The 24,794-nt window shown below is 43.0% G+C and overlaps 1 protein-coding gene across 1 annotated transcript in view; it reads right to left on the minus strand.

The window, feature by feature from the left end:
• Positions 1–8,241, minus strand: part of LOC108924569 (follistatin-related protein 5-like) — a 95,887-nt gene extending 87,646 nt beyond the window's left edge. Inside the window, exon 1 of the mRNA XM_018736056.2 lies at positions 8,175–8,241. The gene's annotated coding sequence lies outside the window, so the exon portion shown is untranslated. The remainder of the gene's footprint in view (positions 1–8,174) is intronic.
• Positions 8,242–24,794: the final 16,553 nt, after the last annotated feature.

The following is a 24,794-nucleotide window of genomic DNA, read 5'->3' on the forward strand; positions in this document are numbered from 1 at the left end:
ACGATCTCTTCTGACAAGTGCTCTTCAGAATGATTGGAAACGCTTTAAGTGCACATTGAGCTTTAATAAGATTGAGAGTAAGCTGCCTGTCATGACAATAAAAGAACAGAATTGTGCAGTGGGGCGGGGGGGGGGGGGGGGAGGACTGGATGGAGGATATTTCTGACGTGTTTTGATCCACTCAATTGCGGTTTTCATTCCAGCAGCACCTGGTGGGTTCGGAACCACGGGGCCCGGGATATCCTCAGATCGGCTCCAAATTCATTCTTTACGGCGGAGGGTCCCAACCGTTTCTAGGCCGTGGAGCCCCTTAAGGAACCGGTGAATGCTAACGAGCGCACCTAGAAAAATGTTCATACAAATTCTGAGAAAATACCGTGCTCGGATTATTTCACAGAAAATTGATTCTCCTCACATAGAAATGTGCCATAGATAGTAACAGCAATAAGTAACCATAACAACGTATTAGTATGATAATGGCACAGCAGAAAAATAAAACTTAGCTTATCACGGAATAATTAAAAGTCAGAGTGTTAACCAACCCTCCGCAATCTGCCAAAATCTAACAGTGATTGACATTGATTTTCTTCTGTGCATTTTATATTCAAATTCACTTTTAAACGTGCTTATTTTTAACTTTAGGTAGATAGGACAGACCCCCCCAGAAGCCCTTTCAGAGACCCCCAAGGAAGCCCAGGTTCAGAACCTCTGCTTTAGGGCTTTAAATACACTGGAATATAATGTGCAGTCCATGAGGAAGATAGACCCCTGCTGCTGCTGCTCTGACTGCTGAGAATAACCCAACAGAAGTCAGACCCCCATCCCCCCCGTTGACTCTACCACATCTGGCTGTCCCATTATCAGATTACCATCAATCGTCATTACAGTCGTTCTCACATCTAAGTCTCCGCTTTGAAACGCATGCAGATGATTCTCCGGATCAGAAGATTCTTATGCCGACATTGAATATTAAAATAAAAGTAATCTTTTTTTGCTAATTTATCAAGATGAAATCACATTTCTGGGAGGATAAACAACAGCGTGATGAAAAGGCCGGGAATGCAAAATGATAAACATGAATAATTCACACCACCAGTTTAGAAAACGTGTCATGCCAAATTGGGGGATATCTTCATAAAAAACCTTATAAATCCAGAGAGGGGGAAATCAAAGGGATGCTTGCACAACATGGTGTCCCCCTCGCTTGAGTACGTCTTCTTAGGAAACATCGTGCGGAAGCGAATCTGTTCCACGGAAAACTCACACCTGCTGATTATGCTTAACATCCAGAACATCCACCTGTTAGTGCCGATCGCTCAATGGGGCGACCGCCTTGAGAAATAAATCCCCACCGGTCGCTTCAAGCTCCAGGTGAGGGTCTCGCCCCAGAGAAATCCACTTTAGTACCTCTCCTGAAACCACCTTGATACCATCTGCTAACGCTGGAGACTGGCGTATTCATCATTCGACTCGCATTCCCAGAACACAGTGGCACGGCTCCTGGGCTGTGGATTCGGATATGGGTTCCGGTCCGGTTCGGTCTGTGTCAGGTTTTCGTGTTCTCCTCAGATCCGTGTGTTTTCCTCCAGCTGCTCTGGTTTCCTCGCACAGTCCAAAGACAAGTGAATGGGTGACTCCAAATTGCTCTTAGCGAGTGTGGGTCACATAGTGTGGTTGTGTCGATGAATGCAGTGTAAGTAGTCTAAGTAGACTAGTGTAGTGTATCTACCAAGACTCCTTGGACAAAGGGATCAACTACAATAATATTAATTCATAAAATTTAAAAAAGTATTATTATTAATATTATTATTATTGTTCTTGTTTGTTACACACTAGCAAAAATGTCCCAATCCATGTGCATTTGCCACTCAAGTCATTTCAGCAGTTGAAACCCAGAGAAATTCAACTGCACCTCTACTCGCACCCAATACCAGGAGGAACCAGGCCAAAGTCATGCCGATAGCAAAGATATTATACTTTATTCCAAGTAATCATTTAACAAACGCAAACATATTTCAGCTTCAGATTCATTCCCTCTGCTCTGGGAGGAATAAACATGCTGAATTTTGTAGCCGAGTACTTCTCCCCACCTAATGCACTTTAAATTAATCACCACCCGGAGGGCAATTCAGCCATTTCTCTGGTAACATATTTGCCATTTGTGGGTGTGGGGAGTTAGGATGCTGAAAACACATTGAATACCAGGGCCTTCGGAGGAATTCCTGCTGCGCTTTTGTTTGGGCTTAATCTAATTTTTTGAGAGTTGTCATTGTTGAGCATCTTTGACATAAAATCAATGTGGACAGAGTTAAGGGATGTTTGCAGGACACGACACCATGTGTTTCTTCTCCTTGAAGACATACAGAGGGAAGCAGAGGCAACTTTACGTTTAAAGAGTACAAAAAGTACAGTACATGAAAGCAGCACATACCCTTTACAAGCCCATGGTCAACTTGGAAGGTGCCAAGTTCAAATCCCACTCCCACTGTACCACACGTGATCAAGGTACTTAATCTTGAAGTAAGAATAGGGTTGTGGCAAACCGGAGCCTAGCCCGGCAACACGGGGCATAGGGACGGAGGGGGAGGGGACACACCCAGGGCGGAATGCCAGTCCATCGCAGGGCACCCCAAGCAGGACTCGAACTCCAGACCCACGAAAGAATGGAACCCGGCCAAGCCCGCTGTGCCATCACGCCCCCCCCCCCCCCCCCCCAGAATATTAATATTTTTTTGCAAATGTACTTCTTCAAGATCGATAACTTGAGCATAAATTTGATGTTGCAGACATTCAGATTGAGTTTGATAAAGTAAACCTGTGGAGGGCAGTGAAATATAAGATAAAATCATAAAGCACTTTTCTCACACACTGAAGTTGTCATGAAGGTCATGAAGATACGTGGACTTAATGAAGAAACACTAAGAGAAGATGCAGGGAAATCAGGTGTTTCTTATCAACCTGAAGTCTAGAGGTGTTACAGCCCATTTTATGCTCCGCTGCGGGCGAAGATGACGGCCACAGCCCCTCCCGACACTTGGCACAGCTCGCGTCTCATATTCTGCATGAGACATCCTACACAAACGCTTTCAGATAGCGAATGCATCACCCAGCCGACCTTCTCACCTCGCCAGTTATGCGCACTTGAGAACCTGACCCCCAACGCCAGAAGGAACAAATACGCTGAACTGTGCAGCGGGAGGCTCTTTCCACCTAACGCGCTGTAAACAAAGGCAGAATGGTACACGGCACTGCAACATGGTCACTGTTAAAGCAACATCCATCTATAAAGCTGTTGGTGGAGCTGGACTCTTCCAAAGCAGCCGTAAACATAAAGCACAGATCTGAAAACAGTGACCGAAAGTTATACAATCGGTGACAGACAGGTAAGCAGATATACAAACAGATACACGGTCACAAAGTAGATTAAGAGACTGATTGAAAACATAACTTTCTCATTTTTTACTCCCACCGATTTACAAATGTGTATTTTTTTTTATTTTTTTTTTTTTTGCAAATCAGCACAAGATGTTATCGCAGTCAGTGCAGTCACAGGTTAAAAAAGAAGCTGCAGCTCACCGCTGTGATTCAATCTACCGAGACTCTCCCAAGTCGAAGCCGACGCTCGGTGGAAAAGCGTTTCCCGTTTCATTATGCTGCTGGTGAATCGTGTCCGAGGCCGAAGGGTGACACACCGAACCGACACGCGCCACACAATGTGAGCACCTTCTGTCAGGTCAAGACCCATTATGTCCACTCCAACATCAGTGGTTCAAGAGAAGTGCTTTTTGGCTCAAATAAAACACTAAAAGCTTTTCGTGGCGGGCAGGGTGGGGGGTAAAGTCAAGCCGTAGGTTTTAAAACCAAACCTTTTTCCTGTTAGCCTGCTTTTTAAAAGCAAAAACAGGTGTTTGACTGTAAATATGTATTCAGTAAATGTGTGGCCTAGTAACAAGTCTGACTCATGCAGCGTGTGACGTCCTTACACATAATACGACGTGGAGGCCATCGCCAGCTACACGAAGATGTTACGCTCTTTTTGGAGAAGGAAATTTGCGACGATTGATAAAGAAAGAGGACCAGCTGTCCCTGTTTGGCAGCCTAACCGGAGTTAAAATGCTCATTTTGTGTTTACTACACCAACTTGCTCCCTGCAGTACAAACACATGGTGGATTTACACCACAACAACAACCGTGGTAAGTCCAGTCTTACTAAATAAAGCTCAATGCTTTCCATGAGCACTATATAAAAAGGAGGTGGTCTTTAGGTTAAGGACTTGGACTTGATAAGGGCCATAAAGATTGCAGGTTCGAGTCCCACTTCCTAGTCCAGGTCTGGTAAAAGAAAAAATAATATGAAGTGGAAAGGTTTGCAAAAGTCTTCAGGACATCAGGTAATATAGTAGGTTGGGCTTCCACCTTGTAACTGAAAATCCCAGGTTTGAATTTTACCCCTTGTTGTAGTACCATAGGACAAGGTACTAACCCGAAATCAATAAGCAAGAATTATCAGATGTATAAATTGGTGAATAATTGTAAATAGTTTAGTATTCAAACATGGCATTCTAAGTCACATTGGAAAAAAATGAATTAATAATAATGTATGTTCTCTTACGGTTTAAACGTGTTTGCTAATCAATGCATTTCCAACAACCAGTTGCCATTGATTTTGCACTCAAATTCCAGATCAAGTCACAGACAATAAATGCATTATAATGACAAATCTTTGTCAATAAAAATTATACACTTTTCACGCAGTGTAAATTAGAATAAATGACAGGCATTCTTGTCAGTACATAAGAGATGCACATTCCCCTCATCCAACGCAGACTTTGGGCGGGGGGGCGCATTTTTGGCATATCGCATGGCATTCTGAACAATGTGCCTTTCAGTTTAACGGGATCTGTAAAGCCACCATCTGCTGAATAAACCATTAACTCCGCAGCACTGTGGGGTGGGTAGACAATTGAAACTCCAAGGTTAATTCCCGCTTGGCAAATTTTTTACAGCAACATTCTACGGATACAGACACAAAGACGGACACTGAAAAGGTTTAATTGGAGGGAGAAAAACAACGGGATCATAAAAATAAGGCTTCATCATAATGCAGTGAAACACACATTCAGAGTAAATCAAATGCAGTACTATGTAGAATTTTACAGAGAACCTCTACATATTACACTTTAAAAAAAATACTGTCAAACAAACAAACATTAAAGTTCAAAGAAGTTTTGAATTCTGTGAAATCAACTAAAGAATACGTATCGATTGTGCGTAACTCGGTTCAGTTTGTTTACTCTTTACGCAATGGTGCAGCTGGGCCTCTCTTTCTTTCAGACTTCCACCAATTATGAAAATGTTTTCAGATATGATCCATTTCTCAGACTGTCTTAAGAATTTATGGCAGTAATAAGAATAGGCCTCCAGGGGTAGCAACACCTCTGAAGCAGAAAGTTGGTCTCAAGTTATGTGCCTCAAGGTAAGAATCGAAGAGAACGCAGTGTGTGAAGCTGAACGGTGCAGTTAAAGCTTCCTCGCTTATTCCTTTCTTGTATGCATGACTTGAAGAGGACAATGCGAGCGGAGGAATGTGATGCTGTTTCGCTTGAGTGGGGCTCACTTGACAGATTACAAAAAATGTCTGACTGTAAAGCAGACATCTTTTCATCATCAACCAAAACTAGAGCAATATAACAAATATTGAATCTGCAGATCTCTCTTTTATTTCTGAGTTTTGTAATGGCAAACACCCCCAGCCACCACACACAGTATAAAATTTACAAATAAATTAATTCCAGCATAAAAAAGACAGCAATGAGCTTTGATCCTGTTCAACCCGCAAAATTCAATTCCAGTTTTTAGTAAAGTCAAATTATGTTCTTATCTCTCACATCTGTTATATTTCTGGTCCAGTTATTGTGCAGTTATACAGTTTCAGCTCAAATTACTCCATATATCCAAGATCTTTGCATTTTTTAAAATTGAAATCTTTAACTTAAATGACTTTTAGAGTTTAAAGCTCGACATTAACCAATTCTTTATATGTACTTATGAGCTCTGTTTCTTTATGCATATACATGCATATATTACAAATGGACAATATGACAATTTTCAGAACGAGTAACTTCCTAGAGTTACCAATATGCTCTAGGAGGAGGGTAGCATATTAGGAAATGTAATTTGTTGTGAAATTATTATTAATTAATATGTAACCAATAGGTTTTAAAACAGCAACTTTTTTTTAGAAATTTCTCCATGCTTGGGAATGTGATATAAATATTTAAAAAGATTTTAAAATAAAGCTTTTTCATTAAGGTTTCCTCACATGCAATTTTTTCAACTTCTCTTTTAATGTTATTTTGCTTTAGTTCCACCCGTTACATGTAACAAATATGTTATGCCTAACTGACAGACGAATGGAATAACCTGAAAAATGCTGGTTCAGCTCTCCCAAAAGGCTTTCCTGCACAGTATAATCTAAATTGCTCCATTAAAATCTTTGTATAATTACAGAACATAGTCTGTTGCTTAGGAGTAACCAACAAATTCATTTTGAGAGGGCAACACTGTAGCAGGTGCTGATAGACCGAGAAATCCATTTTCACCATGACAAATTCAACAGATTCTAAAGCTTGTGGTCTCAAGTCTCTGACCAATTCCAAAAATGATTACATGTAAATTGGTATTAACCATATAATTTTCTCTTATCCTACAAGAATTAAATATATGGAATAGAACAGTGATTTTAGATCACACAACCACCCATTAACATGGTAATGAAAGGTAATTAACAAGTCTCTAAACCACGAGGGGATATACTTTCCTGAGAATTTTGTGTTCCAAGAAAGTTACGAAAACAATGTGCCTGAGTGACAAAGAAGAATTTTATTCAATAACAGAAAACCAACAGCATTAATATTTTGCTTTGAATCGGTATATATAGTTTAAAATGCTGTTTGTTCTCCGTTCTCTCTGTCTCATTTGCAGTCAGTAAAACTTGAGTTGTATTTATGCACGTCCTTGGCTGTCCTGCTCATCTAAAAAGATTTACCCACTGCTCCACAGTCAATACCCAGGACTGAATGTAGAAAAGTATCAGGAACTGTGTACTATTTGAGAGAGAAACATTTTTTAACGGATGCAAAAAATGAAATATGGCACAAAACACAGAGCAAACCCCCAAACTTTGCAAGAACAAATTATAATGTCCTGGAAAAAGTATCTTTTTAGGTCAGTGGTACTAAAAAAAGCCATATTCTTTGCTTTCTGAAGGGGTGTCTGACTTTTTTCCCCACTTACTCAGATTCACTGTGTAATTAAAGACCATTCATTAGGAAACGGGCAAAACCTCAGCCAAACAAAAATTCTCCCAAAAACTGCATTTCTCACATACAAACGGGCAAACGCTTACTACAGTTTTTCAACTGCAACTTACAGTACATATAGTAAACTTGTCTTTCTAAAACTAATTATTTAAAACCTCCTTAATTAAAGTGTGAATCTAACTGTGGGCTACATAAACAACTCTTAAAATGAGAATAGTCAAGCTGGGAAATAAAGCAACATAATCCCCTTGACCAGAATCGTGTCACTCAAGGATTAGTGTGGTTAAAAAAACACTCTAAGTAGTACAGGCGGCTAAATTATACGTCTGAACCTTTCCCAAATGCCATGCTTGATGTTTTTCAAACTCTAGTAGGCTGATAAGAGGAATGGTTATCCTTAGATTTCATTTAGATTTTTTTCTCTAAAAAAAGGTCCGTGACAACAAAGACCATAAAATATCACTATGACAATATATACATCTTAGAAAGGCTTCAGGTTTACAAGTAGCAGGACTTCTATGCCCATACTGAGAGACTGTAAAATCACTAAGAAAAAAATCAAAAGATCAATAAAAAAGACTGGTCTGTACAGCCTTAAGAGGAAGAAGCCAGAGTCCCATAAAATCACAACTGTACCCTGTTAGTGCACTTTGTTTGAGGACTAGGGGTTGCAGCTGTACTGCAGGACTCTTTACACAAAACACAAAACTACAGCAAATGTTACAAGCATAAAAAAATATGGTCTCCAATGCAACACTAATGCACGTTCCCCAAGATCAGATTCATATTTCAAATATAATTTCGGGAGAAAATTGTATAATGTAAATAAATAGTATAAGAAAATGTGTTTACCTGTAAATTAGGCCACAGGTTTCCAGGTAAACGAGTAATAAAAAAATCAAACAAAAGAATACTTTGCAAGCAATTATGTCACCAGAATGGAACCACAAATTAAATCCACGGCCGTGTGGCAGGATTTCCGATTAAGAAAGTCCTGAAATTAAGAAATCCGCCGACGTTGAAGGTGTTTTGGTCCGATCCCGACTTCAGCACCAGTACTTGGACGGACAGCACCACCTCTGCTGGATCTCCAGCGCCACTGAATCACAGAGCACCAGCGCCAAGCTCTCTGAACCTAAGCGTCTCGATCTATTTGCATACAATCATTGCAGTAGCCAATCAGAATGGCGCGTTGAGCGCAACGGAAACGTATAGGGAGTTTTCTATGTCGCTTTGCAAGTGCTGACCAATCAGACGACTTAACTGAGGGCGAAGGCGGTGCCTGCCGTTATATTTCCAGTCCTCGGCCAAACAGAGAGCCCCGCTGAGCGCAACGGCGACGCATTGGCTGTCTGTCACGTCACTTTGCGAAACGTTGACCAATCGTCTGAGCGCAGGGACAACGGAGGCGTGGCATCGGGATCCCGCTGTGTCACGTCTGGAGCGGCTCTCATGCTCGTGTTCGAACTGCGGGCAATTTATCCACGCATTCATGCTCCTTCTCACGACTCACTCCCCCCAAAGGATTGCCGCAGAAAAACACGGAAACGTAGACGTCTCTTATCTATTCTTTGCTTCGCTCACCCTTCACAAATAATCAACTTAAACTGCATAACAACATACATATTATTCAGTGTCAGACCCATTTAATATAGCGGGGTGTTTTGATTGCAGTAATTCAGAGTAAATCAGTGCCTTACTGAACACACCACGGGCAGCGGAGTGGAAATGCCTGCACTTCATGTCCTTCATCAATATAAGCCAATTTATGGGTTCGATTTAAAATCCGCGATGCATTTGCTGCATGGGCTCTAACTAAGGAGCTTGATACTAGTCTATTTGAGTACAACAGCACCCCCCAGAAACGCAGAGGGAATTAAAGGGGACAAGGGACAGGGCGGATGTACCTTCCAACCTTTAGCAGGATCATCGGAAAAGGGTTTAAAGTCCAATAGTTCTCTAAAGAACAGAAAAAGAGACACCCGCCTACAGCTGTTGAAAGTCCTTACAAGGTGAAGATGGACAGTCTGTAACCTGAAGTCACGCATGTGCTCACAGCTCATCTGTGAAAGGTGTCATATTTGTGCAAGTAAAAATCCAGGTAAATTGCTTTGATGTTTAGTGTGAATTGACTGCACTAAATCTGTTCTTGTGAAGAGGCTGTTCTGCACATCTGTACTGAAACCTGTTGTGGGGCTGAATTATTACAATTGAGCAAATTGCTAATGAAAATCTGTGCTGAAATTACGCACAAATGGTGGAAGTTACAGGGATGGACGAAAGATTAAGTTTCAAACTGAAGGTTTCCTTCATCTTCTGTGGTAAAGCCAGAAGTTTTTTTTTTTTTTCCTTTTCTTTTCGGTGAAACTAACTGGCACAGCACGAATGATGACAGATTATATATTTTCTATTTTTCAGTAGGTACTGGACAGCTGTTGCCCAAAACTTTATTCTACAAATGAACTGGTTCTAATGAGGATCTGGGGATTCGTCTTTATATCCAAACAACTGAGTTAAAGCTAAGGCAAAGGAGAAGAAAGGAATTCAAATTAGGCAGCTGCTGCTTCTTTTCCAAGTTGAGGTGGCTTTACTTAACTGATAAAGGTTTATGGAAAAATAATCTTTATAAATAATACCACTTTCAGTTATACACATGAACCCCAAAACAATTTTGTGATTGATCCCAAGATCAACTCAGTCAAGCAATCGCTTCTGAACCAACGTGTCCGTTTTTGTTGTCAGGGTCACCGAGAGAGTTGAATTGTCCCTTCGCAGATTAACTTTTACCATCATAAAATTAACCATCTTTTATTTACTTTTTTTAACAATTTTTCAGAGTATGTACATTTTACTTTGCACTGGCTGGGTTTAAAATCAGGCTAATCAAATAGCCACCTTGTCTTTGAAATATGTTCACTTAACACTTTTCACATTGTCCTACTTCATTCTACATTTTATTTCATAGAAATCTATTCATTTTTCAAAACCCAAGGCTGAGTAACTTTTGAAAGTATGTCATATACACACGTTTCCTGACTTTAATTGTTTAGAATATACAGCATACAAAAGCACAAAAGCTGAGTGAGGGTGTGTGTCCAAGAAGTGATGCAGGACAGAGTGTATGCGGTTCAGTCCAGGGTCAGCTGGCATTATTTCTTCACTCATGTATTTTTCAAAGCACATAGTCAATAATGCCCCACCGCATCTTCAGAAGATATAACCCTCAATACAAATACACACACACACACACACACACACACACACAAACTTCTGATGCCACAGTTCTGTTTTATATTCCCTTTGCAACACAATCTCCTCATCTAAAATGAATCATTTCTAAATTGTGTTTTCTTCTCTTCCTGCCCCCTTCCCTCCCTTTATTATACTCTTCCATTCCTACTTCCCCAATATCAAGCTTCACTTTCACAAATACACACAAAGCCGCAAAGAAACCTGCAAACACACCACGCTGTCACACGCACTCTGGGCAAGAGCCTTGGGGTTTCCTATGACCTTCCCCCGGTCTTCTCCAATCAGATGGTATTTCCCCTCTCATTTGATCCACTCTTTATCCACCAGCAAACACACAGTTGACCTCTTCTGTCCATGAAGATTTTCTCGCAGGCCAAGGCACTGGTCCTAAAGCGTTACACAAAGACAGATCGGTCAGCCTGGGGTCGCCATGTTTTGGTCACTATCTACCGACCGATTGCAATTTTACTCCTTCGGCCAGCAGGTGGTGCGGTGGTTAGAGCCATGTCATACAATCTGAAGATGTCCACTCCTGCTGTAGTACCCTTGATCAGGGAACTCGCCCTGAATTCATACAGTGAGAATGCCTCGCTGTATCAATGGGTAAATGAGTGTAAAGTTAACACTGAAAGCTGCCTTGTACAAAGAAGTGGGACAAATAAAGGTCTGTAACAATAATAATATCTGTTAGCAGCTTGAAAACCTTGTTGTGTCCATTAATGTTCTCACTTCCAGCCCCCCTATAAATTATGCATCCGAGGAGTTTTCAAAATCCGACTGTTGTTGTTCCTTCCCTTTGTCGGCTTGTCGCAAATTCTCCAACCTGACCTGGCGCTGAAGATCAAAAGAGCGCTTGGTATGAAAAGAGCCTTCAAACCACATTCCTCAGCTTTCACTTGACCCTCTGAGAGGAGCTTCTTTCATGTGCAGTAATATAACCACTCTGCAGAAGGTCAGTACGTCTGAATATCTCTTGGACTGTCATTTTGTAGCTGTAAAGACCTAATAATTTCATTTTAATAATAGAATTGCATTCTAACACACTCCCCTCTCATTTTATACTCTCCCCTGGAGGGTTTACAGCATTATAAACTCTTCACACTGAAAAGCATCACCCAATAAATAGGCAGGAGCTATGATGACATCTAGTGACTATGTTTATAACGTTTATTTATTTGTATAAAAATCAAACTGATCATTACTGGATTTGTTTTTTTTAATCTTCCATAGTTACCTTTGACTATATGCATGCTAATATTCTACAAACCATTTCATCTGAAACAGTTTTGATATAAATTCCTGAATTTCCTTAGACAGCATTAGCTCCTGAACCACTTTTACAGATAATATATAAGGATTTACCCTCAAAATTTTGCAGTTTAATTGTTAATTAATAACTTTTACTCATCCACCTTATTCACTTAACGCATACCAAGCCATTGACTTATATAACTGCTTAATTTAAAATGTTTTTCTTCTTTTTACCTTAGCATGGAGCAATTTTCTAGAAGGCTTTGAGAAGCTGGTGTAAAATTAGAAGGAAGCACTACTGATGTATTATCATACTTACTTCAACTGATCTGTGTGTCATATAGTGTATTTTCTATATAATTTATGACGCCAAGTAGCAACACAAAAGTGGCAGTTTTCAGAGTGACCACCAAGTGTCGCTGTGGCACCACATTTTCTTTCAGCACCTGAAGCAGGCCATAGAAGGTGATTTCAGTCACATTCATTCATCACTTTTCTCCAAAGTGACTTACAAAGTTAAGCTACCTACAATTATTTACCCATTTATACAACTGGAGAAATTGAGGGTAAGTACCTTGCGCAAGAGCGCTACACGTGGAGGTAAGATTTAAACCTGCAACCGTTGGGTCCAAAAGCGGCAGCTCTACCCACTACACTACCAGCTGTCCCTGTCAAACAGCTTCTCAAACTGCAGACCATGAGGCTCAATGGAAAAATCTAGAGAAAGAGCGCCGGTGAAAGAAATCCATTCTATTACCATGGAACCTTTCCCAATAAACGTTTCTTCAAGTCACAGAGGTGTATAAATAGCGTTTAACGGGAATCGAGTGCGGCATTCAAAGGCACCCGCAATCGCTCCGGAGGCCGATCCCTGCACTCCACCTTCCCACCTGGTTGTTATCCATCTTAGGTTATTTAAATCCCAGGAAGCGGGGGGTACTGTGAAGTGGCCTCGGCAAAGTTTCAACTGAAGTGTTTCTTTGTGCTCTGTGGAAATAAAAACACCCAGCCGGGCCTTTTGAGTGCATTTAAAGATATGACGTTTTGCAATCGCAAACTGCCTATCGCGACTAATTGGACAAACAGACTAATTCCAAGATGCCACAGAGCAAAGCCTGAAAATTACATATCGCCCCAGTGCAGCACAGACCTTTAACACAGCTGATATGGTTAATTTGCATAGCAAAGATCATTTGTATTTTTTTTCACTCCAATAAGATACGTGCACTGACTTTAGATCTGCTGTAAAAAGAGAACATCTCATACGTGAAAGTAACAGTAATGCAGCTGATAAAGATTACAGAAAACCGATATCGGATGATTCCGCTGTTGTTATCGTAAAGTTTCATCTTTAAACATCCCTGCTTGATTTAAATTGAGCTATGAAGCACAAAAAAAGGGTGTGTTATTTTAAGGGGTCAAACAGCCCGTAGAAATAATTGCATTGATGTAACTCCTGGTCAAATTTAACCAGATTTGCACTTTTTTCCCCGTGTTTGCTTTAAGGCCATCATAAACATGGGGTGAGAGCAGGAATTTTATTTCTTTATTTATTTATTAAATTCACAGAATTTAAGAATGAACCTTCACTCGGAACATGCCGGTGCATAACCTAGTGACTGCATGTCCCAGGCATTCCTCCGCCTGCTTTACCCACAGGAGAGTGTGGGTGGAGTCTCAGCACAGTGACACACCCACTAACAGCCAAAGCCCCACCCACCACTCACTGGCTCCACCCACAACACTGCACACACACACACACACACACACACACACACACACACACACACACACACACACACACATTTTCAGAACCGCTTGTCCCATACGGGGTCACGGGGAACCGGAGCCTAACCCGGCAACACAGGGCGTAAGGCCGGAGGGGGAGGGGACACACCCAGGACGGGACGCCAGTCCGTCACAAGGCACCCCAAGTGGGGCTTGAAACCCAGACCCACCGAAGAGCAGGACTGTGGTCCAACCCACTGCGCCACCGCACCCCCTTCACAACACTGCAGCCATATTATTATTATATTTTCATTTCTTTGCATCTAGTGCTTGTCCAACACGGGATCACGTTGCTCTACAGCACATCCTGGAAGCATGGGGTGTGAGGCAGGGTACACTTTGGACAGGACACCAGCCTGTGCCAGGACATTAACTGTTATATTGCTGTATGTCTTCATCATATATGTCTTCTATACATTTAAACAGCAGGGTAATGTTTACTGCATAAGTGCAGGGTAAGTGCGTTGATCAAGGGTACTACAGCAAGAGCAAGGATTTGAACCCGTGTCCTTCGGCTGAAAGTCGACTAACCGCTGCACCGCCATACGACAAAGGTTCTGTTTACAGCAAAGCCCATAAACTCATAAACACACACAGTCTGCGAGTCCAGCTCAGCTCTCCAGTGTGCAGACCAATGACGATGAATGAAATCAGGGGAAGAGGATACTCCCTGGAAATGCATTTTCATTTCTGAGAGGCAACATTTGCGAACGCAGGCTCGTGATTCATGAAAGATGCTCTACATGCTCACCAAAGTGACAAGTCAGTCCTTTGACCGTGACATCCGCGCAACTTCTTTTCCACCGCCCTTTCCTTTTTAATGACTATTAGCTATTCGTGGTTCCCTGCGAGACGGGAAAGTGACATGGAAGTTTTAATAGGCGACCCCGTCTGCGCGGCTCTCCTCAACCTCACCGCAGCCGTTTAACGGCACTGCTATTTCACATGGCAACGCTTAAGACGCGTTTCCTCCTCCCACCTTTTCATACTTACCTTCGCTAGCTACTGCCGTCTTTTTCTCATACTACCGGCACGTCGGCTCACGTGCTCCACGGCCGCAGAGTAGCCGAGAGCCTGGCGAGCGCAGCGACACTTTGGGACCCCGGGAGAGCGGTCCATCGCGCAAGACCTTGGAGGCTCCGCGCACAACTCATCATGGGAATGTCACCCCTGAAGACAGAACAAGGTTTGCTTCTGAAAAACACACGAGGAGTGTGTCTTTGAAAATGATTGGAAACAGAATTAGCTGCAAGCTGAAGGCCGGTGTCTGATGCAACGTGAAATAGTAGGGAAAGAAAAAAAAAAGAGAGTCCAGATTTTCCACCAAGGTTGTCCTCAAGCGTTCCACCTGGACGCACATCCATAAATCCGGTTCTCCCCCCAAGGCAGTCGGGGAGCTAATGAGGAAAAGAGCGACACAAAAGAAAACTTTTTTCCGCAAATTTTTACTGTGAAAAAAAAAAAAAAAAAAACCTTAGATATGAGAAAGCTCTTAAAACAATGTAAATCCTGGCACAGAAAGCCAGGAGACACTGGTTGGAACCATCCGTGACAGACTTTGACATTGAATATCTCTTGGATATGATGACGGTTGGGTAGGAAGTTCCTCCTCACTCACATTTCTGCTTCAGCGCAATGTTGTGCCTGTTGAAAAGGCCCGGGTGCGAAGCAACCCCCCGCCCCAAAGTACGCGTACGCTGCCCAACGAAAGGGCAGTCACCTCTCTGTGACACTCCCGAGTTCGCTCGCGTATTAACTAGGGTCTCTGCGAATTACTATGGTACGCACTGAAGGCTACCACCGAGGCTCCGTCTCAAGAATTCATCTAGAAGGTTAATGAAGTGCCAACTCATAATAAATGTCCACCCCGCTACAAGTGATTCATTATTAAATGTTGCTGACTGCGGCTGCAAAGAGCCCAATTCTAAGAGTTATTGTAATCCATCAGTGTAAGTTTCGATTTCTTACATAAAGCAGCACTTTGCTTTTGTGAAACAAGGCTCGTCGATGCCATCGAACCGGTAATCCTTGACGCACCTCATTAATAACACGTTCCAAAAGTCTCGGCAACATCAGCGACACATCAGGGTGCTGCTTAGTATTCTCCGTGCATTTAGTCCTTTCGTTCATTTGTTCATTTAGCTGCTGCTTTTCTCCAGACCATCTTACGCTATTAAATTATAACAGTTGACCCATTTAACATAGCTGGGCGAGTTTTACTAGAGTAATTTAGTGTTACAGCTTTAGTCAAGGGAGCTGAAGCAGAATGTGGGAATTGAACCTTGGTCTTCTGAGTGCAAGGCAGCAGCTCCAACTACTACACCACCTGCTGCCACACTCAGCTCATCACCGGACCTGGAAAGATTGTGAAATATAAAGTATCATCAGCTTTCATCGCAAAAAAAAAAAGAAAACTATTTGAAAAAAATTTTTTTTTTTTTTTTTTTTTTTTTTACAAAAAAACCTGGATTATTTTGCTCATTTGGGTTTTATTCGAGAGCTACTGAAAATAATTTGGTTGGAATCATACTTCTGCACCACTTCCAAAGGAACCGCGTAAAAACATGTGTGCGATAGCTAAAAATAATGTGACAACGCACCTCTTAAATGGTGAGAAACGCAGCCGTCTGCCTGCGAGACGCTGAAGCCGCTCAAATGTATTCCGCGGCACCCTGAACGAAGGGCCTCTCGTGACAGTATATCATGACTATTTCAATTAAAGAAAACCTTCATATTTGATATAACGAAGGAGGACACTAAGCTGTAGTTCAATGCACATATACATATATATATGTATATGTCAATATTAATCAATGACAGTGATTTGGTGATGTCACATACTGATGGGGAATTGATTAATGTCAGTTGGTTACTGATATTGCATCACCAACACAGGTAATGAAATGAAAATGCACGAAGCATCGGTCTGATGTGTTGCCTGCGCTCTACATAGCCAACAGACGCAGTGAACTTGGCGACCTTGAAATTCCCAGACATTTCTGACTCACGTCTTGACAGGGGGGCATCCGCACGCGAACGGCGCTCCTCGGACTAACGGCTGCAAATCTATTCTGACTCAACGTGCCACAAGAGGGACGCGAGGTCAGACGTGTCACGAATTCTTACCGCCGGCCCAGCCCGGCCCGCTCGCCGTCAGAAAGAGCCGGGAGTCTCGGGAAGGCGGAACCGGATACCCTTTGGCTCTCCTGCGTGCATCTGCCTAATGCAGTCTGATCATTTCTATCTCATGAGCAGCAACTCCAATTTCCTCCCAATGAGTCAGATGGCATTCTGCGAGCAATTAGATCTTTCGATCGCTGATATCGCCCGTCCAATGCCCTTTACAGGAGAGCGACGCAACGAACCCAAGTGCCGTCATCTTTTCCCTTCCACGTGGAACATGAAAACCCCTCAGAAATGCACAAGAGCCTTCACGTGTATCTGATCAATATGTGCAGTTAAGGCATACGGTATCAGCCGTGGCTTTGTCTGCCAATTTCCTGATTGGGAAAAAAGCTCCCTGAAAGCGAAAGCGTTGCTCAGCAAGACTCAGCGGGGGGGAGCAATTCATCCATCTTAATTGTGATTGCAGAGTAGAGAAAGCAATGAAAAAGCCAGGACGAGAGAATCATTTCTTCTTAATCACTGGCATCTGATGCATGATTACATCCTCATTTTCCCTTTCTCTCAAACGCGAACCGCTTCCAGCCTCCGAGGTGAAAAACGTCGTCATAAGTCGGTTCTTTTGTTGTTTTTTCAAACGCACCGAGCATCTTCCCCGGCAACGTCCCAAGGGTACAGTCAGCGGCGTCCGAACTTGACCCGCTGAAACCTGCCATGTTTACAGCCTGTTGCCGGCGCAGCTGCTCGGCACGTCGGCTCAATAAACGCAGTGTTAAAAATTAAATTGCGCTTATCCGTCATCGAGAAAATAATTCAGCTACGCCGAAACCACACAGGGCAGCACCACCGGTAATGTTCGTGTGGGTTTCCTGCAGGTGCTCTGGTTCCCTCCCGCAGTCCACAGACATGTGTTCTAGGGTGATTGGCGACACTAAACTGCCCTTAGTGTGCGTCAACGAATGAGTGTGTGTGAGGGCCCTGTGACAGACCGGCATCCCATCGCTGATGTACCGTCTCACGCCCTATGCTTCCAGGATAGATTCTGGACCAATGTGACCATGGGTTTGGACAAACAATCAATAACACATGGATGAAAGTGTGGAGAACATAGCCAAGAACAATTCAACTACTTGCTGCGTTATCATCACAATCACAAATATGTAGAAAGTTCTAGACACTGACCAGAACCCTCAGAGCCTCTTGACTAACCCAGTAGGACAGTAAATAGCCTCATTTTGGCCAAGGCCTCATTTTGGGATAACTGGTAGCGTAGTGGTTACAGCTACCGCCTTTGCACCTAAAGGTCGCAGGTTGGATCCCCACCTCTGGCTGTAGTACCCCTGAGCAAGGTACTTACCCTAAAACTGCCCCAGTAACATTAATCAGCTGTATAAATGGGTAAATAATTGCAGGTAGACTAACAGTGTATGTCGCTTTGGAGAAAAGCATTAGCTAAATGAGTAAATGTAGATAAATCAGAGGAAAGGGGACCATTTAGTTACTCTCTAAGATTACTGCATTTAAGCTCAGCAATTTGCAGTAAATTCTACATAAACCGCTCATCGCAGTCACTGCCGCGCATGTTCCCAGTCCACCGAAAGGTTTTGGGAAATAATTTAGCTGCGCCGCTCGTCTTGAACGCCCATGACCGAGCAAGATTTTCCGAGCGTAAGTACACTTCGATAAATGCATTTTCTCCGAAACCCTCGAGTGGAAGTCACAGCCAGCAAAGTCGTTTTCTTTTAGCGACAAAACATGGACTGGAGATTTTTATTAAGCTGTTAATAATTCATCGCAACGAGCCCACTGTAACTCCCAGAGTGCCTAAATTCGGAACAATAATTATCTGTTTACTTAGAAATTTTGCACAGATTTCAGTTTTGTGCATTCACATCTTTATGACCAAGGAAAAGATATGAGGATAAGTCTGATATTTAAGGAGATTAGTGGGGTTTTTTTTATTTGCTACGATGTGCATTTTATTAGTTTGTTCTTCGTATGTAGTTGTGGTCAAATTTATTGGCACCCCTGGGATTTTAATTGTCCCATAAAGATACAGAGAAGTGGTCCTCATTTTACGAGCATATTAAAACTAAAACAGAACTACTTAGTTGCACAACTTTTAGAGACTACAACTGCCTCTAAATGGTATCATTTCATGCGCTCCATCATAGCACTGAAATTTTTCCCCATTCCTCAGCTGCAATTTTTCCAATTCTTCAATAAAATTGTAGAAGATGACAGTTTCAAAGCCTCTAAAATGCCTTGATCACCTTCAGATTTCTTCATGTCATGCGTACATCCAAGGCCCCCCGGTGTCAAAGGCAGCAAGGCAACCCCACGACATTTTGGGACCGCCGCTGTGTTGGACTGTGGGGTGGAGTGTGTTCTTTTCTCCGAAGGCCTCATTTTGCCATCTGTAGACGTAGGAATGATTTGCAGACAAAATCACACCCTACGGACAAACATCCTGGAGGTTCCATGAACCTAAAATGAGTGAAGTGATGAGATTTTTTTTGTTGTTTCTTTCCAACAGATACATTTTAAATCACTTGGGTACCAAAACATTTGACTACAACTGTAAAAATTCAGATTTCTCCAAACTGAACACTGCAGGCTGTGGCCAATTATTGGTTGTTAAATTGCTGTATATTAAAAATAATAACTCACTCCATCCTAATTTCTTGAATAAGCCACATTGAAAGGGTCTGATTAACTCAATATCCTGAAGGCAGTTGCTTCGTGACCGGACTTTGTCTCCAGTCCACGAGCGACGGGTTTGCCATCTAAATGCCTGACAACCTTTCTGATGAGAACCATCACTCAGAGTAATCCAAGTGACCAAACGAAGAGAAGGATGCAAATTAAATACGCAGGCAGTTCCGGGCATTAGCACCTCATCCTATTATGTGAACGATGATGCGTCTAAATATTAGGGGGCATGGTTAAGGGCTTTAAGGGCAGTCACTAATGTATATAAAAGCTCCATGAACCATTCAGAATCTTCGAGTCTCCTTCATGGCCTCTGACACAGAGCATCACCTCAGCCACAGAGCTTTACTACTTCTTCAGCGTTGTTCAGTCACTGTTAAAGCTGGAAATCTGTGTCATTACAGTACATTTACGTTATACATTTCAGATGGAGAAAGACACATATACATGTGCGGGGTGGGAGAAGACTGCTAATTTTTATATAGTGTTTGCTTGATCTTTCACCAGCAGTAACTGCCCTTATCTGTGGCTCTTGCATTCAGGCAGGGGGTCCGAGGATGTTGTAATGAGCCATAAACGGATAGCAGATAGTACCATATAGCACTAAACCATCGCAAACATGCAGTTACCTGAGAGGTACGACAGAACACTACTTTGACTATTGATCTCCCATCAATCACTTAATTACAGGTAATAATTTAATTCTAAAAAAGAAAAAAAAAAAAAAAAAAAAAAAAAAAACACTCAGCAGAGAACACACCTGATATTCCAAAATTACATCAAGAGCTCATGGGTTCATTTATAAGGAGTCAAGAGAGCAGATGATTTCCGGTACTTTTGTGGTAAATGGACACATTATGGCACAACGTACCTGGAATTGCATTAATTCAGCTCGGTTTTGTGCATCTTTTCCCCCACTGGTGTTTGACCAGAGATCCAAACAGAATGGCAGCCTTTTTGATGCCCCTATTCCAGCAACCTTCAGGCTGTCCTGGTTGGATTTACGCAGGGGGGGACGGGTTGCATTTTGAACACGGTCTGATGTCGTGGCACGGATTAGCTCAGCCGTCAGTCTGAATAAGCATGGTATAAACAGAGCATTCCACCTGTGACACTGTCATAAAAAAAAAAAAAAAAAAAAAAAAAAAAAAAAAAAGTCCCCTAACATGGTAAATATATGTTTGGCATCAATGACATGCTCAAACGATATGGATGCTTCCATTTTTTTTCCCCAGAACTAAAGCAGCAAAGAGGCTCAGCGTAGACAGAAACAGGAAAGGGGAACGAAGCGCGAGACAAAATTAACCTGGCAATTACATTCCGGCAGGTGTGTGCCTGCGTACAGCCATCGACATCACACCGCGATCGCTGCGAAGAAAAGCGGCGGAAGCACAGCCGGGGAGAACGCGAGCCAAGAAGAGTAGCCGTCGTGAGCACCGGAGACGTAGAGACGTCTCTCACGTCTCAGAGGATAAGAACGAGAGCAGCAGCCTTGCCAAGGTTACCGGTAAGCGACTGCCATAAACAGCTGTCACTGCTATTTCTTCGTCTCGTGAACGAATTTATTGGGCACTCAGCAGTGTTTACCACTTTAATCCATTTCCACACAATGCAATATTGAAACTAAATACAGTAATAATGCGCCTGTAAACCAAAGCACTGTCAAACCAAATAAGAGAAAACAGGCCATGAAACAAGACAGGGGAGACTGCTAGACTAATGCGCCTTTCATATCAAACTGTCAATTGAAGAGAAGTAGAAATACATTTTAAAAATTATATACCTAAACATTTCTCTTAAGACAAATGTTAAGTGCATGATGACCAATGTAATCATATTTCCAATTTCATATTTAACGGTATGACACGAAGGGAAGAGATGTGCAACGAAAAGCCTCGAGAATGCATTCTTACACAACGAACACCTCAAATGAAAAAAAAACTCCCTTCCAATTATTAAGATATTGAGTTGATGCACGGCGATATCACAGTTCTGTCGCTATTTGCAGAAAATTGTCAGATTCCCTTTGAGGGTTTATTAAAATGAAAGTTCTTTCCCAGCTTCTTTGAATTCATTAAAAAGTCATTAAACATTTTATTACCAGTGTCCTCTGCTGTATGACCATCTCTGAACACACACACACACCATCTGAAACCGCTTGTCCCAAGTGGGGTCGCGGGAGCCGGAGTCTAACCCAGCAACACGGGGCGCAAGGCCGGAGGGGGAGGGGACGCACCCAGGACGGGACGCCAGTCCATTGCAAGGCACCCCCCAAATAGGACTCAAACCCCAGACCCACTGGAGAGCAGAACCCACTCCAACCCAGTGCGCCACTGCGCCCCCATCTCTGAACACACACATTTTCAGAACCGCTTGTCCCATACGGAGTCGCGGGGAACCGGAGCCAACCCGGTAACACAGGGCGTAAGGCCGGAGTGGGTGGGGACGCACCAAGGACGGGACGCCAGTCCGTCGCAAGGCACCCCAAGCGGGACTCAAACCCCAGACCCACCGGAGAGCAGGACTATGGTCCAACCCACTGCGCCACCGCACCCCCTCATCTCTGAACATCGAAGGAAAAAAAAAAACGGGAAATTCACAGGAAAGGATCAAGTGAAACACAGGAAAGGACGTTGACTCAGCGCGTCAGATGCTGAGGATTTTAAGTCCCAGCCAACATCTCGGCTCCTTTCTCTTCCTCACTTTATAGCTAATAAGACAAGAGCCGAGATTCCGCAGCCAACCTGGGCGGCACCCGCTCACGCAAAGCGTAGCTGATGAGTTGGTGCTTCACCACGCAAACACGATTTCACGTGAATTATAGAACGAGGACTTTCCCCGCTTGCATCGCAAATCCTGCCGTGCTATAACGATATCATCTTTCATATTAAATGTGCTCATATTAATATGTGAATAAGACCCCGATTCCCACACGAACCACTGAAGCTGGAGAAGAACAAGCAGAACTATATCCAACCATATCGAGCTGTGCTTCTTCACTTCTCCTCTCTATTTCATTGATTATTAACCATTTTTAGCTGACACAGTAGGCAACTTATAATGTTGGGTTTGTGTTCTAAGCTACTTTCCAGTATTTACCCGACTGCATAGCTGGTTAATTTATACCAAAGCAATTTGGGGTACATACCTTGGTCACAGGTACTAAATCAGGAAGAGGGATTTGAACCAGAAACCTTCAGACTGTAAGAGAGCTGCTCCACCGCCCCCCCCCCCCCCGATGGTTACTATACTATACTTCCACAATGATGCCTCACGGGAGGCCTCGTCTGCTGAACCCCTTGCTTTCTTTACACACCCCAGGTTGCACGGCAGTACAGAGAAGCAGCACATCAACCAGTAAAAAAGATATTTATCTCCACGTTTAGTTAGGAAACAGCCTGAAAACAAACCAATTAGCCCAATTTATCCCAGCTCCTACTGTTATAACTATTCACGCCACGATTATATTATTACGTATTAACGAGCGAACTTAAAGGAGACCCCGATGCGCTGGTGCTGCGAGGGACGGAGAACCACTGCTTCCATGGGGAGAGGCAGATCAACAGCAAATCTGCCAGCTGGTTCCGGTAAATGCTTCTGACAGCTTCCAGGGTTGCCTCCAGCTACACGGGAAACGGGAAACTGACAGCCCAGGTAGCGGTGCTGCAACACACAGAATCACGGTAGGCATCAACAGCGAGCGCCGGCCGTTTTTAAGACACGACTCAAAACTGTGCAGATCCGAACAGCTTTCATCATTAATTTTTAACTATTAAGCATCAACTAAAATGCAATGTAATTATAAGCAATACAAAGATGCATTGTATGTTCATTAGAATTTTTCCCCTTTGTCTTTGTGACGTATAATAGTCGTTACATTTGATGGACGGAGTTACTGTGACGCAAAACAAAATTCAGTTGCATTACTTTTTCACATGAAAACCCAGATATTGTTAGAAATCATATCTTAAAATCGCAGTACTTAAGAAACTAAGTCAGGGTAGTGTTACATGTGCAGTATCAAGGATCTCCTTGGTTTCACTGAAGTGGTCCAGAATCAGGACAGCCCCATTTACATTTGTCTTCTAAAAGGGTATTTGATTTCATCCTGAGGGGCTGTCAGTATGCCTCCGGGGTGCACCAGCAGCAACGTGACATCAGACAGCAGCTGAGGACCCGCATCCTCCTTTGTCGGGAAAAATGCGGACAAAGCCGAGCGAGTGCCCAAGTCCGGGGGGGACGACGTGCATTGGAGCGCATGCGAGGCTTTCGCACCCACGATTCATACCAAACCAAAGTGATCCTTTTTGTATCGTGCAAGGACACGTGAGCTTATGATCCACCACAGCAGTCTCAAGCATCCTTGGATCAATACACATCTGACGTCCTAACCCCAAACAACCTGTAATTGACTTACTGTCACACAGATGACAAGTTTTTTTTTATAAACAAGATTTAATTTAGTTGACATTTTTCGCCAAAGCTACCGGACATTTTTTTTTTTTTTTTTTTTTTATAAATACTTCTGCATAATACTTACGCATTATCGCTCCGCTCGTGTCGGCTGGTTTGGTGGGCACTGCTCCGTTACTGACAACTCGAGCGGCAGATGTGGCAGGAAGTTACCTGAGGCCTCGGATCGGACGACTCCGGTGGGCGGATGCTGACGGCACAGTCTGGGTCCTTTAAGGTGATTACGGAACGATGAGCTAAGCTTACCACCATGTCTGATGTTGGATGTCATGAAGCATGAACACAAATGAGGGGGAAACAAGACCACCCTGTCCCCCGGGCATTGCCGTTGTCAATGGGAAGGCAAACTACGGCACATGAATTTCTGCCGAGGTTACCCTGGATAACTTCACAACAGAGATAAAGTCATCTTACCCATGGTGTTGGCTCTTGATGCCATGATTTACACTGGACATCTAGGAAGGGGTGGAAGAACAACACAATTCTGCCCTGGACACAGAGGAAGGCCAAAATCCAAGATGGAAATTAAACAGAACTGAGTTGAAATCCAACTTTGAATGAAGGTGACATGTTCTTCCCATGTTCGCGTGGGTTTGTTCCCACATTCCATAGGACGTATTTCAGGTTCACTGTTAAATAACTGTCCTCAGTGTGTGGTTCGCCTGCAGTGGATTGTGTCCCATCCATGGCTTACCCCACATTACACCTTATGTTTCTGTGGATACACTCCAGGCCACCATGACCCTGAACTGGATAAGCAGTTACAAAAACTGGACAGACTGAATCCCAAATTATACTTAACATGACTGATAAATATTTTGAAATCTGTGGAACTACTGAAGTCACCCGACTGAGGATCTTCATACTCCTGGT

Source organism: Scleropages formosus, chromosome 16 (assembly GCF_900964775.1).
Source record: "Scleropages formosus chromosome 16, fSclFor1.1, whole genome shotgun sequence".
In the NCBI taxonomy this organism is placed as follows: Eukaryota; Metazoa; Chordata; class Actinopteri; order Osteoglossiformes; family Osteoglossidae; genus Scleropages; species Scleropages formosus.